Raw genomic sequence first — 20,836 nt, 5'->3', positions numbered from 1 at the left:
TTCAGCCAATTCATTCCAAAGGTAGAGGAAGTAGAAAAAATGAAACTTCAATAATTTGCTCGTTTTTGTTTGTTTAGGGTTTTTTGTTGTTTTGTTTTGTTTTTTGAGACAGGGTTTCTCTGTGTAACAACCCTGGCTGCCCTCTGTAACTCACTCTGTAGATCAGGCTGACCCCAAACTCACAGAGATCCACCCGCCTCTGCCTCCCGAGTGCTGGGCTGGGATTAAAGGCGTGCGCCACTATCACCAGGCTAAATCGCTGTTATCGCATTATTTTTGAGCATTTTGTTGTCCAGTTAATGGTTATGTGTGTTGTTTGTGTGGCCATCACAAATTCCTTTATACAAACCACCAAGAAGATAATATTAGAGATATTTCTGTTTCACAATTGTTTTAATGTCATAGACATTGTAAGTCTAGGTTTCTTACCCTGCCTGTTTTCTAGGGATGGCACCCAAGGAAAAGGATTAATCCCACTAGAGGGTCCTTTTAGGTGATCTCTAATCCCAGGCTCAGAAAGTCAATTGTTTATATCTGCTGCACGTGGCTTTCTGCCATCCATTCGAGAACTATGTATAAAGCCCTTAGTTCTTGATGACTAATAGCCCTGAAAAACTATAAAATCTGTATTTTTTTTTTCCAGGCAGAGAATGACCATGTAAACTCAAGTATTAGCAGTCACCTAGGTTACACTAAAGAAGCTATTTCCTCTGCCTTCCTCGCCTACCGCTCAAAACACTAACTTGGTGCTTTTCTCTGAGGCAACATTGACATAACAGCCCTAAGAGGATAGCAACAAACTGCATCCCCATGCAGGCTCTGCGTGCCTTCTTTTTTTTTTTTTTTTTTTTTTTTTTTTTTGGTTTTTACGAGACAGGGTTTCTCTGTATTGTTTTGGAGGCTATTGGTCTAGCCCGGCCTCGAACCCACAGAGATCCGCCTGCCTCTGCCTCCCGAGTGCTGGGATTAAAGGCGTGTACCACCACCGTGCCTTCTTGACAGCCCAGGTGAGCTAAGTTCTTCAAGCTCACTTCGCCTCTGGTGACTTAGTCCTGTGCTGTTGGTGGCGGTTCAGAAAAGCAGGGCTTCTGGGTGTTTTGGAACAAAGACATTGGAGAAAAACATGAAATAAAATTGGAAGGAAATGTTCCAAGAAAGCAAACAACTCCTATTGTTTTATTGAAGGAAAAAACAAAGAATCTTGTGTCATTGCTTGACTTCAAAGGGCCAAAAATGTCCTTTAAAGCAGGTTACCATGGGAAAAATCCCTCATTTTGGTTTTGTCCATTTACAGCTGTCACAGACATGCTTTTGTTCCGAGTCCCTGATAAGGCAATTGTGATGTTTTTGCCTTAGACAGAAAACTGGGAAGGCAACATTGTATTTAATTTTGGCTTTAGTTTTCTCTTGTTTTTTTTTTCGTATTTTTTATTTAACTTTTTATACATGTCACTCTTCAGTTCCCTCTCCCTCCCCTCCTCCCCCACCCCCACCTCTCCTAACCCCTCACCCCTACTCTATCCCCCCTCCACTCCCCAGGGAGGGCAAGGGCTTCCATGAAGGATTTTCAGAGTCTGTCACATCATCCTGGCAGGGCCTAGGTCCTCCCCATGTGTCCAGGCTGAGAGAGCATCCCTCCATGTGGTATGGGTTCCCAGAGTCCATCTGTATGCCAGGAATAAATACTGCTCTACTCTCCAAGGTCCGACAGATTGCCAAGGCCTTCTCTCTGTCACCCAGGTTCGGTGGGGGGAGGGGAGATGTCTGGATCAGTCCCATGCTGGCTCCTCAGTCATCAGTCTGGGGTCCATGCATTTCCCCTTGTTTAGGCCAGCTGCCTCTGTGGGTTTCGCCAGCCTGATCTTGATTCCTTTGCTCATCACTGCTCTTTGCAACTGGGTTCCAGGAATTCAATTCGATTCCCAGCTGTGGGTGTCTGCCTCTGCCTCCATCAGCCACTGGATGAGAGTTCTAGGATGGCATATAAGGTAGTCATTATTCTCATTATCATGGGAGGGCATTTAAGGTAGGCTTAATGCCAGTTTGTCATTCTTGTAGATCTGTGAAGATCTCACTAGGGCCAGATCTCTCCTCCAACTTATAATGGCTCCCTCTATTATGGTATCTCTCATCCTTCTCTCCTCTATTCTTACCCTTTTTCAACCTTCCTGCTACCCGATGTCCTCCTCTCCCCTCCTCTTCTTCCCATCTCTTTCTCCCATCTCCTTCTGCCCTCCCCTTCTCCCCAACCCCAATCCAATTAGGAGATCTCATCCCATAACCCTTCTCCATGTTACCATGCATATCTCTTTTAGGGTCCTCCCTGCACCCTAGACTCTCTGGCGGTGAGATTGTAGGCTGGCAATGCCCTGCTCCATGTCTAAAATCCATATATGAGTGAGTGCATACCATGTTTGTCTTTTTGTGACTGGGTTACCTCACTCAGGATGGTTTCTTCTAGTGCCATCCATTTGCCTGAAAATTTCAAGATTCCATTTTTTATTTCTGCTGAGTAGTACTCCATTGTGTAAATGTACCACATTTTCTCTATCCACTCTTCAGTTGAGAGGCATCTAGGTTGCTTCCAAGTTCTGGCTATTACAAATAATGCTGATATGAACATAGTGGAGCAGATGCCCTTGTTGTATGAGGGTACATCCTTTTGGGTAATGGCTAAGAGTGGAATTGCTGGATATTGTGGGAGACTGATTCCCATTTTTCTGAGGAATCTGCATAGCGATCTCCAAAGTGGCTGCACAAGTTGGCAGTGGAGTAGTGTTCCCCTTTCTCCATAGCCTCTCCAGCATGAACTATCATTAATGTTTTTGATTCTAACCATTCTGACAGGAGTAAGATGGTATCTCAGAGTTGTTTTGAGTTGCATTTCCCTAATGGCTAAGGATGTTGAGCCCTTTCTCAAGTGTCTCTTGGCCATTTTAGACTCCTCCATTGAGAATTCTCTATTTAGTTCTGTACCCCACTTTTTAATTGAGAATTCTCTATTTAGTTCTGTACCCCACTTTTTAATTGAGAATTCTCTATTTAGTTCTGTACCCTACTTTTTAATTGAGAATTCTCTATTTAGTTCTTTACCCCACTTTTTAATTGGATGTCAGAGTAGGGCCCACACTCACCTCAAGCACAGGGCAGGGACTGGAGGGTACTGAAGACTGAGGTGTGGCCTGACTCAGGGTGACCCTTCCAGAAGGGGAAGGTCCTCTCTAGATGCAGAAAATGCCCAGGGAGACGGAAGCAGGGGGATGTAGGGAGTTGGGGCTCAGGGCAGGGTCCCTACTCACCTAAGCACAGGGCAGGGACCGGAGGGCACTCTTTACTTTTCTCTTGTATGCAAACTATATAATCTTACAAATGTAACATGAAGTATACCTAAGTGCATATTCCAGCATGTTCTGACTTTTGTATAATTGAAATTTTCATACTTTTATTCTCGAGATAATGTCAAGCGTTCTTGAACATCTTTGAACAATGGATGCAGGGTGAGAATCTTAAAAACAGAATCTGTAAATATGGGTGCATTTGTAGCTTATTCCACTGTCCTCTGTGTCCTGAGTGACTGATCACCATGTGGTCTATTCCATTTCTCCCTCCTCTTTGCATATTCTCTTCTCTTCTTCCCACCCTCCCTCCCTCCCTCCCTCCCTCCCTCCCTCCCTCCCTCCTTCTCTCCCTGTGTAGACCAGGCTGACCAATCCCTCTCCCATGGCCATCCCCCCCCCATCCTTTCTCCTGTCTCTTCAGAAAAGGGCAGGCTTCCCACGGTATTGGCTAGCCACGTCCCATCAACTAGACTAGGCACCTCCTCTCCTATTAAGGCTGGAGGAGGCATTCCGGGTAGGAGGAAAGGGTGCCCAAAAGCAGGCAGTAGTCACTGTTAGGAGTCAGTCCCACAAGAAGACCAAGCTACACAACTGTCACATATAAGCAGAGAGCCTAGGTCAGTCCCATGGTCCCATGTGGGCTCCCTGGTTGTCGGTTTGGATGAAGTCTCTCGTGACAGTTGGGCTAGGCACCAATTTCTGAAGATAGCAGAATATCATTAGGAATCATGTCATAGACTGTTTTAGTTTGTTTGTTTGCTAGTTACGTTTGGTTTTATCCTAGGTCTTGGCTATCCCACCTCTGGGCCCTGATGTTTCAGGCAGTGTCAGAGTGAGCGCTCTCTTATGGTATGGGTCTCAACTCAAGCTGGACCAGTCACTGACCGATCACACCCACAATTTCTGTGCCGCCTCTCTCCCAGCACATCTTGAAGGTAGGACAAATTGTAGATTGAAGGTTATGTGTCTGGGTTGGGGTTCAAACCCTTCCACTGGTTATAGGAGATGGCCAGTTTAGGCTCTTAGCTAGGGTCACCCTCTTAGGTTCCTGGGAGTTTCCATTGCTCATCCCAGAGCTGCCTCCCAGGCCCTGTTCCAGTACTCTCCTCCATCCTGATCCCTTCTGCTCCCAGTCCCACCTCTCCATCCAAACACCTTCTGCCAGTGACGTCTCCTCTATTACCACTTCACAGAGAGACTGATTGCTCTCCCCTGACCCTCCTCGTTACCTCGTCTCTCTGGATCTGAGAATTGTAGCATGGTTATCCTTTACTTTATGGCTAATATCCATCTACAAGTGAGTGCATACCATGCTTGTCTTTTTGGGTCTGATTTGCCTCACTCAGGATGGTTTTTTTCTAGTTCCATCCATTTGCCTTCAAATTTCATGCTTTTTTTTTTTTTTTTTTTTTTTTTTTGTCCTGAAGTCGGGTTTCTCTGTGTAGCCCTAGCTGTCCTGGAGCTCGCTCTGTAGACCAGGCTGACCTTGAACTCACAGAGATCCGCCTGCCTCTGCCTCTCAGTGCTGGGATTAAAGGTGTGCTCCACCAGCTTTCAGTGTTTTGTCATTGTTTTAACAGCTGAATAATACTCCACTGTATAAGTGTACCACATTTTCTTCATCCTTTCTTCCCTTGAGGAGCATTCTTGATCCCCAATCTGTTTCCTCCTGGAGCTACATTTCTTGGTGCTATTTTGTTGCCATGTCTCTTGGCCTGGTCTCCCTGTACAGGCTTGGATCCTCCTGCCTCTGCCTCTCAGTGCTGGGATTAAAGGTGTATACCACCAGGCTCAGTTTCATTTATTTTTAACTGTTACAAGTTTTAAAGACTATGATTATTTAAATAATGAATTGAAGATTGATCTGAAATTGGTGTCTCTGAGAATAGGTTCTCACAGTAAAGTCAGAACAAGATTGGGTCTTGCGCTTTTATTCTTTCAGCTTTGGTGAATCTCCCTGGTGAGAGAGTCTTGCAGTACACACAAGATCAATGGGCAAATTATTATGGAAATTCTCAGCACTTCACCGGGCATGCTTTTAGACAAATAGCCCACACTGCCCTCTAGTGGTTGGTAGAAAGAAGCCATCAAGTAGTATTCGGTTTTCAGTTAACAAATGACAGTTTGTTTTTTCTTGTTACTGTTTTCCCCCTTATACACACAGATGCTTCTTATGGATCTTATACTTTGTACTTTCAAATTGCGATTTTTATGCTTGTGGGACTTTGTAATTAACAAGCAGCTGCTTTTTTAATTACTGAGTTGCGAACTCTGAGAATTGAGATAAGCAGTCTTAGTTGGTGATAAGCAGGGACAGGAGTTTGGGAATGCAGTGTCTCTAGCCAGCATGATGTATGCCAGGCTGAGGTCCCTTCTAAAGTCAGCTGCTCACAGCCCAGGAGTCTAAGGCATTTGTCAGCCACAGTCCTGAGTTGGGGACTCAGTTGTGCCCAGGAAGGTCACAGCCACCTGGTGTTTTCGATTCACCCTTGACTTTCCATGGCCATTGTCTTAAGGAAACACAGGGCATTGAGCTTGGGAATCCTTTTACTTCAGTTAATGCTACAAGAACAAGATGTTCCAGCGATTAAAACATCATGCAGGCATTTTGTTACTGTTGCTGATATAAAGCTTGACACAGGAAGGAAGAACTTTCTGGAAATGCACTCTTTGTCCCTACCTGGCAGCAACTGTAGCCAGCAGGATCCGATCTAACTGTGGCAGTGCTTGTGCAGTGTTCAAAGGACATGGCCTTATTTTCTTCAAGGCTTGCTGGAATTACTGGAGTTCTACTTTCATCATTGTTCATAGCTGAACAGTAAAACCGTGTTCTTTATGTTTACAGCGTTCTTATTGTGTACATGAAGCCAGAACATGTAAACACATGAGATGGGGAGACAGGTTAGCCTAGTGGGTTGACAGGCCATTTGTACATCTCCTATATATATTACTGTGTCACCTTGAAAGCTTTAGCAGGGCTGGAGAGATGGCTCAGTGGTCAAGAGCACTTGCTGTTCTTAGAGGACTCAGGTTTGGTTTCCAGTACCCGTATGGTGGCTCCTAACAATCCACATAATGAGTGCATATACATAAAGGCAGACAAAACACACACACACACACACACACACAGAGACAGACAGAGAGACAGAGAGAGACAGACAGACAGACAGACAGACAGAGAGAGACAGACAGAGAGAGACAGACAGACAGACAGAGAGAGACAGACAGACAGACAGAGAGAGACAGACAGACAGACAGAGAGAGACAGACAGACAGACAGAGAGAGACAGACAGAGAGACAGAGAGAGACAGACAGAGACAGACAGAGAGAGACAGACAGAGAGACAGACAGACAGAGAGAGACAGACAGAGAGACAGAGAGAGACAGACAGACAGACAGACAGACAGAGAGAGACAGACAGAGACAGAGAGAGAGATTCAACAGTAAATGATTTCACTTGATTAGCCAGTTTTCTAGTTTGCACCGAGGAAACAATGGGATTTGAACTAACCCTTACCAACTGAAATGAGAGTCGGGATTATGAGCCTCCAGAGTACCAGTGACTTTGAACGGATTTGGGCAGCTTTGTCAGATGCAGGGTAAGATGTGGAGAACAGTCCAGTTTTTGTGTTTCCCATTTCCCAGCATCTGTGGGGAGAGGCAATGTTAAGACCACAAGTGAGCATGAGGACTTATTTCCTTTTTCCTTGTTTCTCTTGTTTTCTTTCCTTTGGGTGTAGATTGCATAAAGTTTATATTAACAAGGGGAGACCATTGAGGGTATATTGGGATTTCAATAACTCACAACTGGCCTGGAGAAAACTCTCAGTGGTTAGGAGCATTTGCTGTTCCTCCGGAGGACCAGAGTTTGATTCCCAGCATGCATGTTTGGTGGCTCACAAATGCCTGTAACTCCAACCTCCAGGACATCATTTCCTGGCATCTGGAAGTACCCATACACATGGCGTTCACACACACATACCAAAAATAAATCTTTAGCAACAACAAAAATCCTCATTACTAAGCCAGGTGTGGAGGTGCGAATCTGTAGTCTCAGTGCTGGAGAGGTAGATGCTGAAGAGTCAGTCTCAGACATGTGTGGCTCTCAACCCTCATCTTTGCAGCCGAGACCATTATAACAAGCCACAACTGGATAGAGTTCTGCTGATTGTGGTGAGCCCAGAAGAGTGGGGAGGAAGATGGGAAGAACCAGAGGACCAGGACATCAGCAGAGGGGTGGTGTTTTCTATATGACAAGGGAGCTGCCCCCATGAAACCCCCCCCAAAATGGCTGCACACAGGACCTAAGTAGTGATGACACCAGTTTACATATCAACATGGGTAAGAGACATCACACTAGACCCTAGCTCTAGGTGAAGAGCTATAGACAAGTAATGGCTGCTGAGAGCAGAGTCGACCTTTTCTAGGAAGCTTATCCGATCCAAGTGGCCAGCCCTAAATGCATGTACATAAAATCAACACTAAAGGTTGTATGTGTATGTACATATGTTAACAATAACAGTTGAAGAATAAGAGGCCGTGCGTTTGCAAGGCAGTTCTTGGGACATGGGAGGAGCTGGAGAGAGAAGAGAAAGGGGAAAACTATGTAAACACAGTACTCCCATGTTTGGGATTTAAAAAAAACAAAAAAGTACATTAAAAAAGAATTCACCATTAGCCTAGGCTGCATTTGAGACCTTCTCTCAACAACAACAAAACCCCCAGTCCAAACCAAACCAAACCAAAGCTGTCAGTTACTGTTTGTTTGTGACAGGATGACTTCTTGTGTGTGTGAACGTACGCTGTTTGTGGAATGGGCACCTGTAGCCTTCTCTGGTTACATATACACTGCCAGCCTTATGCTTTCCCTTTGAATTTCAGAGTTTTATTATGTTCACCTTACCTGGGGAGTGTTTTTTTTTTTTTTCTCTATCTAGGGGCACGGTGAAATGAAGGTGCACAGCCTTAGTTTAGACTGGAAAGGCAAGGAAAAACATTTACATTAATATCAGATGGTCACTGTGGTGCATGCTGGGAGGAAGGAGGATAAGGAGTTCAAGCTCAGTCTCAGCTACACTGGGAAGTTGAGGCCACTCTGGCCTGCATAAGAATCTATCCCTAAGAAACCCAACAAAGAAACAAAAATCAGTGTGTATTTAGCTGGGTGTGATGACTCATGTCTATAATCCCCTGACTCAGGAGGGGGAGGCAGGAGGATTATGAATTTGAGTTCAGTCTAGGCTAGTAAAATCTTTTTGGTTTTTTTGAGACATGGTTTCTCTATATTACTTTGGAGGCTGCCCCTGGAAGTAGCTCTTGTAGACCAGGCTGGTCTCGAACTCACAGAGATCTGCCCACCTCTGCCTCCCCAGTGCTGGTATTAAAGGTGTGTGCCACTACCGCCTGCTTAATAAAATCTTATACCAAACAAAACAAAACCAAAAACAAAAAATAGTGATTATTAGTTGTACAAAGTAACAGGCTTCATTGTGACAGTGTTACAAATGAACATGATGTATTGGTTACTGATCACTTGAGCTTTTCTCTGTTCAATTAATCTGTCCACATATTGATTGGATTGTTTGTTCTGTTGAGACTTAATTCCTTTGTGTATTCAGGTATTAACCCCTCAACTGATAAGTAAACCAACTCTCCCACTGTATGTTCTCTCTTTATCTTCACTCTGGTAATTGTTTCCATTGTTCAGTAGAATGTTTTAATTCAATGAAACCCCATCTGTCAGTTCTTCCTGGCACTTTAGGTGTTTATTTATTTTTGCAAAGATTCATGCATTTATTTTTATGTGTTTGAATATTTTGTGTGCATGTGTGCCTTATACATGTCTGGTGCCTAAGGAGGTCAGACAAGGAATATGTGTGAGCTGCCATGTGGATGCTGGGACTTGAACCTGGGTCCTCAGCAAGAGCAGTAAGGGCTCTTAACCACTGAGCCATCACTCCAGTCCCCAGGGATTTTATTTATGTAATTGATTCATTTTTAAGATTTATTTATTCTATATGTATATGTGTTTTGCCTGTATGTACATATGTGCAACGTGTGCATGCCTGGTTTCAAGAAGGCCAGAAGAAGTTGTATCCCCTAGTTCCAGAGCCATGGATGGCTGTAAGCTACGTTGTGGGTGCTGGGACTTGAACCTAAGACCTCTGCTAGAGCAACAAGTGCTCTAAACTGCTGAGCCATATCTCCAGCCCCTGCCTTAAAAAATACAGGGTCTCATTATGTAGTCCAAGTTAGTCTTGAACTTGGGATCCTCCTGCCTCAGCCTCTAAGTACACCAGGTGTGCACCACCATGCCATGCCCGTCTGGGAGGACCTTTGGAGACCAGCAGGGACAGGGGTGTTCAGATCTTGTGGTCAGTGACCTCACAAAACCTCACATCCAAACTTGATGCAGAGTAAGTACAGTGGGCGAGCTTGAGGAGCCCCAACAGTTAGTTAGCTCTCCAACAGTTGAAAAATTACTAAGCTGTCCCGTCCTTGGACATGAGCAGCTACACTTAAAGATAGACATCTTCCCCGGGTGGTCCTCAAGGACTTGAAAATATTTCCCAGACCTCAGCCCTCAAGGACTTGAAAACATTCCTCAAGGTTCCAGGCCGGTCACAAAGTTCAGCCAGGCACAGCCGTTGCCTAAGACAGATAACGAGCCAGTCAGCCACAAGCATGCATGTTTGCATGAAGGTCTGGCACCGATTACCAAACACCCCTTGTACCCCCACCACCCTGTTTGTGGTTTTAGGCTTTAAAAACATGCTGTAATTTCTGATCGGGGTTCACTCCTTTCCAAAGGCTGCTGAACCCCGGCGCGCCGGCTTAATAAAAATCCTCTTGCGTTTTGCAACGAACTAAGGCTCCTTGGTGGTCTTTGGGGCAAGGGTCCTGAGAGACTGAAGGGTCTTTCAAGCTCACATGGAGGCCCAGTCCACACACTTCCAGATTCCAACTTGCTCCTGTGATAGCCTTTCTCAGCAGAAGAGCTGTTTTATCTGTAGGCAAAAGAGGTCTAATACTACATTAACATGGCAACTCAATTTAGCACCTTAATTCTTTTTTTTAATTTTAATTTTAAATAGCTTGTTTTACATGTCAATCCCAGTTCCCTCTCCCTCTCCTCCTCCCGGGCCCCCCCCCCCCGTCATCCCCCCCCAGGCTCCCACCCTATTGCCAATTCCTTCCACATAGGGGATATCTAGAGTCTGTCATTTCACTCAGGATAGGGTCCAGGCACTCCCCTAAGAGTCCAGGTTGAGAGAGCATCCCTCTTTGTGTTATGGACACACAATGTCTGTCTGTATTCCAGGGATAAGCACTGATCCACTGCTCAGGGCCCCATAGCTTGCCCAGGCTTCCTCACTGACTCTCACATTCAGGGGCTCTGGATCAGTCCCATGCTGGCCTCCCCACTGTCAGTCTGGGGTCCGAGAGCTCTCTCCTGTTCAGATCAGCTGTCTCTGCTGGTTTTGCCAGCCCATTCTTTGCCAATTTGCTCATCGCTCCCTCTGTCACTGGGTTCCTTGGGTTCAGTTCAGTGTTTAACTGTGGGTGTTTGCCTCTGCTTCCATCAGTCACTGGATGAAAGCTGCAGGATGGTTATAGACATCAAGTTCATTATCAGGAATGGGCATTCGAGGGGGTCTCTCCACTATTGCTTAGCTTGCCAATTGGTATCATTCCTTTAGATCACTAGAGGTCACACTGGTGGCCTGATCTGTCTTCTAACCTATGATTCCCTCTTCCCCCTATCGTACCCCCCCACTCAACCTTCCTGTTCCCCCATGACCTACTCTCTCTTCCTCTTCTCCCCCTCTCTATTTCCCAGCTCCCCCTCCCCCCCACCCCTTGCCATGTTCCCCATCTGTTCAGAGGATCTTGCCTCATTCCTCTTCTCTTGGGTACCATGCATATCTTTTAGGTTCTTTCCTGTTTCCCAGACTCTCTGTCAGTGGAAGTGCAGACTGGCACTATCCTGATCCATGTCTAAAATCCATATATGAGTGAGTAAATACCATGTTTGTCTTTTTGCGACTGGGTTACCTCTCTCAAGATGGTTTCTTCCAGTGCTATCCATTTACCTGGGAATTTCAAGATTCCATTGTTTTTTTTCTGCTGAGTAATACTCCATTGTGTAAATGTACCACATTTTCTCTATCCACTCTTCGGTTGAGGGGCATCTAGGTTGCTTCCATGTTCTGGCTATTACAAATAATGCTGCTATGAACATAGTGGAGCAGATGCCCTTGTTGTATAAATTTGCCTCTTTTAGATATATGCCTAAGAGTGGAATTGCTGGGTCTTGTGGTAGATTGATTCCCATTTTCCTGAGGAATCTCCATACTGATTTCCAAAGAGGCTGTATGAGTCGGCACTCCCACCAGCAGTGGAGTAGAGTTCCCCTCTCTCCACATCCTCTTCAGCATAAATTGTCTTCGGTGTTTTTGATTTTAGCCATTCTGACAGGAGTAAGATGGTATCTCAGAGTTGGTTTGATTTGCATTTCCCTGATGGCTAAGGATGTTGAGCACTTTCTTAAGTGTCTCTTGGCCATTTTAGCCTGCTCTATTAAGAATTCTCTGTTTAGTTCTGTATCCCACCTTTTAATTGGATCCTTTGGTGTTTTGGAGACTTGCTTCTTGAGTTCTTTGTAAATTTTGGAGATTAGCCCTCTGTCAGATGTGGGGTCAGTGAATATCTTTTCCCATTCTGTGGACTGCCTTTTTGCCTTGTTGACTGTGTCCTTTGCCTTACAGAAGCTTTTTAGTCTCAGGAGGTCCCATTTGTTAATTGTCGATCTCAGTGTCTGTGCCACTGGTGTTATGTTCAGGAAGTGGTCTCCTGTACCAACTCGTTGAAGAGTATCTCCCACTTTCTCTTCTAAAAGTTTCAGTGTGTCTGGATTTATGTTGATATCTTTGATCCATTTGGACTTAAGTTTTGTACACTGTGGGCCAGTGACTTCCCTTAGGTTGCTTCTTGACAACTGGATGAAAATTCCTGATAACATCTTTAATGACCAGCAGAGGGCAGCCAACACTGTCAGATCATGATGGCTCTGCAGGCTGCAGAATCACAGCTTCTCAGGGCTTTTGCAATTGCAGCTTCAGAAAGGAAACAAAACAAAACAACAATAAAAAAGATTTTGGGTTCTTTAATGTGTGTTTACTAACACTTAAATATGATTCTAAGATGGGCGTGGTAGTGCCTACATTTTATTCCATCACTCCACTCCATAGGAGAAGCAGGTGGATCTCTGTGAGTTCCAGGACAGCTAGGGCTACATAGAGAGACACTGTCAAAACAAAACTAAAACAAACAAGGAAACAACACCCCCAACACCAAATTACGGTATATGATCCTATAGCATATAGAGGCTGTCAATGCTATACATAAAGCCTTGAGCTTGTTGGTAGCTTGACCATGGTTTTTGTTTGTTTGTTTTGTTTTGTTTTGTTTTTCAAGACAGGGTTTCTATGTAACTTTGGAGCCTGTCCTGGAACTCGCTCTGTACACCAGTCTGGCCTTGAACTCACGGAGATCTGCCTGCCTCTGCTGCCTGTTACCATGGCTTTTAAGACAACTTTTAGAGCCTCCTGTGGAGATTAGTTAGGTTTCTATTGCTGTAATAAAACACCAAATGTAACTTGGGGAGAAAGTCTGCCATAGTCCATCATTGAAGGAAGTCAGGGCAGGAACTCAAGGGAGGAACCTGGAGGCAGGACCTGAAGCAAAGCAAAATCAGTGGTGCTGATTACTGACTTGCTTCTCATGGCTAACTCAACCTGCCTGCATCCATCCATCCATCCATCCATCCATCCATCCATCCTTCCTTCCTTCCTTCCTTCCTTCCTTCCTTCCTCCTTCCTTCCTTCCTTCCTTCTTCCTTCCTTCCTTCCTTCCTTCCTTCCTTCCTTCCTTCCTTTTGTTCTCTCTCTCCCTTCCCCTCTTTCCCTCCCTCCCTCCATCCCTTCTTTCTTTGTGGTTTTTGAGGCAGGGTTTCTCCATGTAACAGCTCTGGCTGTCCTGGAAAATTCACTCTATAGACCAGGCTGGCCCTGAACTCACAGAGGTCTGTCTACCTCTGCCTCCCAAGTGCTGGGATTAAAGGCGTGCACCACCATTGCCTGGCTCAGTCTGCTTTCTTATAACACCCAGGATCTCCAGCCCAGTGAATTGGGCCCTCCCACAATAAACATCAATCAAGAAAATGTCCTGGAGCTGGAGAGATGGCTCAGTGGTTAAGAACATTCGCTGTTCTTCCAGAGGACCTGAGTTCAATCACATGGTGACTCACAACCATCTGTAATAGATCTGGTGCCCTCTTCTGGCCTGCAGGCGTACATGCAGACAGAGCACTCTATACATAATAAATAAATAAATCTTAAAAAAGAAAAGAAAAGGCAGTGTGCCATAGACTTGCCCACAGGCCAATCTGATGGAGGCATTTATCCCTCTAAGATTACTCTAACTTGTGTCAATTTGACAATAACTAGCCAGGACAGAGATGATGCTATAGAATGGGCAGGCACTGGACCTACCTTAGTCTCTGTCTTCACTTCTCTTACTTTATTCAGTCCTGGTCCAGCTTTCATAGCCAAACTGAAATTCCTTTCCCCATAATAAGGTAATTTCTTCCTTCTTGGTTGTCAGGGAACATTCTATACTCTCACATTCTTGGGTGCAATTCCTAAGTCTCAAAGTAGTTCTGTACTTTATTTATGTAATGCCTGCTCTATTTCCTCTGTCCTACAGAGAGAGCTAGCTTTTTTCTTTTTCTTTTCTATGTTGACATACAAAATAAACCCAAAAGATTAAGTAATGCAGAAACGTTTTCTGTGTACAGGCTCAGATGAGTATATGTGTGCATATGGTTGTTTGTATAATGTGTTAGCTGAAAATGATTTTATCAAATTATCTATTACTGTGCAGTTGAAAAACTTGCTCTTCAAAGGGGTCAAGACTGGACTGGTTTAACCCACAGAAACAGCCAACCTTAACAAGGGGGAGCTCTTGGACCCCAGATTGATGGCTGGGAGGCCGGTATGGGACTGATCCAGACCTCCTGAATGTGGGTGTCACTGAGGAGGCCTAGGCAATCTATGGGACCTTGGGTAGTAGATTAATATTTATCCCTGGCATACAAATGGACTTTGGGTGCCCATCCCACAATGAGGGATGCTCTCTCAGCCTGGACTCTTAGGGGAGGCCTATGCCCTGCCTTGAACGAAATGACAGACTCTGGAGATCCCCCATGGAGGGCCTCACCTCCCTGGGGAACGGAATGGGGATTGGGTGGGGGTCTGGGGGTCCTGGGGTGGGGGAGGATGGGAGGGAGAGGGAGCTGGGACTGACATATGAAGCATGTTTCTAATTTAAATAAATAAAAAAAAACTTGCTCTGTAATAGCCTGTGTCTGCAAAACACAACCTATCAGACATTCACATAGTGACTGGACTGTACTAAAGGGCAGACAGTCAGGATTTTGTGTGGGTTCTCTCCACGGTCACCTAAATTCTGCTGTTGTGTACCAATGCCTTCTTTCTGATAGGCACTACACTCCCTGGGGTTCTAGGCTGTGTCTCCTGACCCTGGGAGAGCTCTGTCTGTGAACTCAGTTACCTTGGGTACTTTCATTACCGTGTAGTCATTACAAATCCGCTGGAACTGGAGCTGTTGTGAGCTGCCTGATGTGGGTGCTAGGAACAGAACTTGGGTCCTCTACAAGAGCAATATTATGCACAATAATATAAACTCAGGGACAGATACTGGGGTTCAAGCTGAAGAGCAGAGAAGCAAAGCAGCTAAGCTAGTAGTTCCTACCGGAACCAAGCTGAAATGGCAATTCTGAATCCTCAGAGACAAATCATCTAAGTTCCTGTCTCCTCCCACCTTGTATTCCTTTCTCCGACCAGCCATACCACTCCTGTCTCTGTCTCCCTAGTGCTGGGATTAAAGGTGTGAGCTCTGTTACTCTTTAGACTGATTTACTCTCATGTAGCCCAGGGTGGCCTTGAACTCACAGAGGTCCATCTGCCTCTGTCTTCAGTGTGCTGGGATTAAAGGGGTGTGCCACCATTACCTGGCTTCTATGGCTAGCTAATGTGGCTGCTGTAATTTAAGGTGTGTATCACCACTGCCTGGCTCTATAGTTTTGCATTTTGACCTCCAGTGGCTTTATTAAATCATAAATAATATATCACCACAACAATACAAGCTCTTAACCACTGAAACCATCTCTCTAGCCCCTTTAAAAATTTTATGTTGAGAATGTCATACATGCATAGAATGTGTTTTGATCAAACCCACCCCTTCTGCTCTCTCTCTCTCTTTCTCTCTCTCTCTCTCTCTCTCTCTCTCTCTCTCTCTCTCTCTCTCTCTCTCTGTGTGTGTGCTTGAATGCAGGGGCCATCTACTACAGCATGGATAGATTATGAGGGGCCACTTCCCTGAAGAAAACTTGGCTCTCACTTTCCCAGCAGCTGTTAATTGCCAGTAGTCTCTTGGCTAAGGGTGGACTTGATCGCAGGTCTTATGCATGCAGTTACAGTTTCTGTGAGGTCATGTGTGCAACAGCCCTGTGGCGTGCCACAAATAATGTTTCTCTACCGACATCCACTAGTTCTGGCTCTTGCGATCTTTTGACTGCTTTCTTCCACAACGAACTCTGAGCCTTACATTGTCTTGGTCTTTGCACATTGACCATTCTTGGGTTTCTGTATTAATTGCCACCTACTACAGAAAGAAGCGTCTCTAATGGGAGATGAAAGATACACCAATTTATGGGTATAACAATAAGAACATAAGGCCAGTTTATTACTACGTCCATTTAGCAGAATAAGAGCATTAACTTTTCTCCTAGGGCCCATGACCTATCCAGTCATAGGTTTTTGACCCAGTCAGTTCCAGGCCTGAGTCCTCTTGTGTAGGAAGCTTTTTAAAAATGATCAGTTGGGCAGAAAGCAGTTAGTTATCCCTCTTAACGTTCATGCACTATTGAACCAGTAAGCATAATTAGTCAGGCAAATCATTTGCCTGCCTGAATTATTTTTAGCTGTCAGGATTCACAGCTGGGCAAAATTGTTTACTACTTTTCTCTCTCAGTAGCATAAATAGAACCTCCCAGAACTCTGAAGGCTGCCCAATAGGGATGAAGCTTCTAGGTCAGCCCTGGTAGAGATGCTGCATGTCCTGTGGCTCAAGCAAGTGACATCCACAGCAGTAGGGTCTAGCCATAAGCTCTGTAGGGTTCCAAGAGCAACAGCAATAGCCTGCAATGTTTAGAGGAGTCTCGGTGACCTTATTGACCAAAAACTCAGAAAGAGGTAACTTATACCTGGCTCTGGGCTTTTTATTTGATAGTCTTTAGTGCCTAAGAGAGATGTTGGCCTCAGGCCCTACTTGTTTTTGTCTTTGCTCTTGGTAAAATCCCCGTGGACCTGCACTTTGAGGTGTGCAGGAGGAGTCATCTACAGCATGATTCCTGCTGGAGCCCGTCTTCTCAGGAACCCCCCTCGCCCATTTCATGTCTTTTATTTGTGTGTGTGTGTGGCCCATTGGGGTTAGGGTTTCCTAGTTAGGAGGTACTTATTGGAGCAAGGACAAATTACACTACTAAAGAAAATGACACACCCCTCAACAATGTTTAACTTCCAGTAGTCCTCCAGGAAGTGGTGGGATGTCATGGGAATCACCCCTTGTCTATGACAGAATGTTGACATGCCTAATGTTGATAGGCCAAATATTGTGCAGGTCTGATGCAATGTTTTTCATTTTTATTTTTGAGGTGAAGTCTCATGTAGCCTATTCTGTGACCTCACCTTGAACTTCTGATCTCCTGCATCTATCACCCAAAGCTCTGTGATTATAGCCATGCAGTACCATGCCCCGATTGTATGTATTAGGGATGGAGGCCGGGGTTTTGTTCGTAATGGGAAACTGCTCCAACAACTGAGCTACAACCTCAGTGTTCACAAGAACAATATATTTTTTTTTGAGACAGGGTCTCGTTGTCTAACCCTGGTTGGCTTGGAGCTCACAATATAGACCAAACTAGCATCAAAGTCACAGAAGATCCATTTGTCTCTGCCTTCTGAATGCTATGACTAAAGGCACACAACACCACTCCTGGCACGAACAATTTTGATTGATGTATGGATTCATTCACTCAAGAAGAATGTTCACTAAGTATTAATATCAAACCTGTTAATAACTGGGTAGATGATTCTCTCATTGTAAACAGGGCCCAAGAAGTGAGAGGCTGTGTTATACCAGATTCAACCACTGCTTCTAGGATTAGGCCCGGGGTCTCAGTTCTGCTCATGAGTGGCCTCATCTTCCTTGCATAAGTTTCCGTTTGCATTTGTCCTCTCTCTTCGACCCTAGGTCGTCAAACTGCTTTGAGTATTTGACTGTCAAGAATATAACCTTTGGAAGCTGGGTGCTGGTGGCGCACTCCTTTAATCCCAGCACTCGTGAGGTAGAAGCAGGCAGATCTCTGTGAATTTGAGGCCAGCCTGGTCTACAGAGTGAGTTCCAGGACAACAGCCTCCAAAACAATACAGAGAAACCCTGCCTCGAAAATCCTTTGGAGATCTATTTCATTATCTTACCAGTAGGCATTGTGTAGTCTATTCGTATTTACATAAAGCATATATATGTTCCACTCAACTTACCTCCAAGATCTAAGTTCTAAATTGAGTTGGTATATTGAGAGAGATGATACAATCTGTCCTTACAGAATCGAGGTCCTGGGTCCTGTGTAACCTCTTCTAATAGTGAGGCATAACACTTTCAGCTCGTTCCCCTAACTTTACATATAATAAGTACTAGTAAATATCACTAAATATTCTTTAAAAACATGATGTTCAACACTTGAATAGTTATCCATCATGGGACCATAAACTGTTTTACCATATTATTACATAAATTAACTTATTCATTTATTCAATATTTCTGAGACAAGTTCTCATATTGCACATGCTATCCTCAGACTCATTAAGTAGCTGAGGATGACCTTGAACTCCTGCTTCTCCTACCTCTACCTCCCAAGTGCTGTAGGTGTATGTGTGTGTCACTATATCCAGTGACATTTTAAATTGCTTTATGATCATTTATTCATATCTGTTTATGTGTCTGTGTCCGTGTGAGTGTACATACATGTGTGTACACATGCAGAGAGCAGAAGAGGATCTGAGATCACTCAGAACTGTAGTTACAGGCATTTTAGGAATGCCTAGCTTATTATGTAGGTGCCAGGATTCAAACTTGGGTCATCATGAATGCACAGAAAACACTCTCAACTGCGGATTCATCTCCAGAGCCCCAAATAACCTTTCGGGGAGGCAGTTTTGAGACAGGGTTTCTCTGTAGCTTTGAAGCCTGCCCTGGAACTAACTCTGTAGATCAGGCTGGCCTCTGGAACTCACAGAGATCTGCCTGCACCAGCCTCCCCAGTGCTGGGATTAAAGGCGGGAGCCATTTTTTAGAGTGCTTTGATGAGTTGAATGTTGCATGTATTTGACAAAGTTAAAATGAAACCCATTATTTTATATAATTAATATATGCCAGAAATGAAAATATGATTTGAGGAGAAACCACATATAGCAATTTCAGGCATATTTAGTTACTTCTTCAGGAATGATTTCCTGAAGATCTACTGAATCGTACTAAGCATGAAATTTTACCAATTTCCCTTTCCACTACCGATGTATGATTATGGTTTCCCCTTCCTCCAAAACGTTTTTTTTAGCTGATAAGAAGTTATATACTTGCTTGGTTGGAGTTACACTGAGATATTTTATATCATTTGAGGCTATTGTAAAAGGACATTGATTCCCTAATTTTTTTCTCAGCCTGATTATTATTTGTATATAATAATATACTGATTTTTTTATGTGTGTGTGTGTGTGTGTTAATCTTGTATCCAGTCACTTGACTGAAGGTGTTTATCAGCTGTAGGAGTTCCCTGGTAGAGGTTTTGGGGTCACTTATGTATACTATCATATCATCTGCTAATAATACTTTGACTTCTTCCTTTCCGGTTTTATCCCCTTGAGTTCCTTTAGTTGTCTTATTGCTCTAGTTAGACTTTCAAGTACTATATTGAATAAGTACTGAGGAAGTGGACAACCTTGTCTTGTTCCGGATTGTAGTGGATTTGCTCTGAGTTTCTCTCCATTTAATTTGATGTTGGGTGTTGGCTTGCTGTATACTGTTTTTAGATATATGCCTTGTATCTCTGATTTCTCCAAGACTTTTATCATGAAGGGATTTGGGTTTTGTCAAAGGTTTTTTTTTTTTCAGAATCTACTGAAATGATTATGTGGTTTGGTTTTTATTTTGTTCAGTTTGTTTATATGGTGGATCATATTGACAGATTTTCATATGTTGAACTATCCCTGCATCTCTGGGATGAAGTCTACCTGATTATGGTGGATGATCTTTGTGATGTGTTCTTGGATTTGGTTTTCCAATATTTTATTGAGTACTTTTGCACAAGTGTTCATGAGTGAAATTGGTCTGTATTCTCTTTCTTTGTTGAGTCTTTGTGTGGTTTGGGTATCAGTGTAGCTGTGCCCTCATAGAAAGAGTTTGGTAATGATCCCTTTATTTCTATTTTATGGAATAATTTGAAGAATATTGGTACTAGTTCTTCTTTGAAAGTGTGATAAAATTCTGCATTAAAACTGTCTGGCCCTGGGCTTTTTTTGCTTGGGAGACTTAACGACTGCTTCTATTTTCTTAGGGTTATCAGTCTATTTAAATTGTTTATCTGATCTTGATTTATCTTTGGTAAATGGTATCTACCAAGAAATTTGTTGCTGGGAGGTGGTGCCACTTGCCTTTAATCCTAGCCCTTGGGAGGCAGAGTCAGGCAGATCTCTGCGAGTTCAAGGCCAGCCTGATCTACAGAGCAAGTGCCAGGACAGTCTCCAAAGCTACACAGTAGTGAGATATCCACCCCGCCCATACCTGTAGCATTGACCATGCCCGTTTGGGCATGGTTACAGGTGAGGACATGATGGGGAGTGAGTTTAGGTCTGGGTTCCAGGTAAATGGCTTGCTCTTGAGTCCCGTTGGGTCACAGGGAGTAGCCTATGTGGATCCTTAGAGAGGGAACCTGCAGCAGCCATCTATTTCCTGAAATAAATTATATTTAATATTTGAAAGTAGTCCCGTGAATCTTTATCTGTGCCTCCACAACACAGAGAAAACCTGTCTTGAAGAACAAAACAAAACAAATTGTCCATTTCATTTAGATTTTCAACTTTTATGGAGTATGACCTAATGATTCTCTATATTTCCTTGGAGTCTGTTGCTATGTTCCCCTTTTGAGTTCTGATTTTGTTGATTTGGGTATTCTCTCTCTGCCTTTTAGGTAAGGATTTATCTAATTTTGTTGATTTTCTACTCCTCATACTGGGTCGCCTTGCCCAGCCTTAATACAAGAGGAGGCGTTTAGTTCCACTGCAACTTGATATGC

This window comes from Mesocricetus auratus, unplaced genomic scaffold, assembly GCF_017639785.1.
Source record: "Mesocricetus auratus isolate SY011 unplaced genomic scaffold, BCM_Maur_2.0 Super-Scaffold_100006, whole genome shotgun sequence".
NCBI lineage: Eukaryota > Metazoa > Chordata > Mammalia > Rodentia > Cricetidae > Mesocricetus > Mesocricetus auratus.
Note: the sequence above shows the minus strand (reverse complement) of the source record.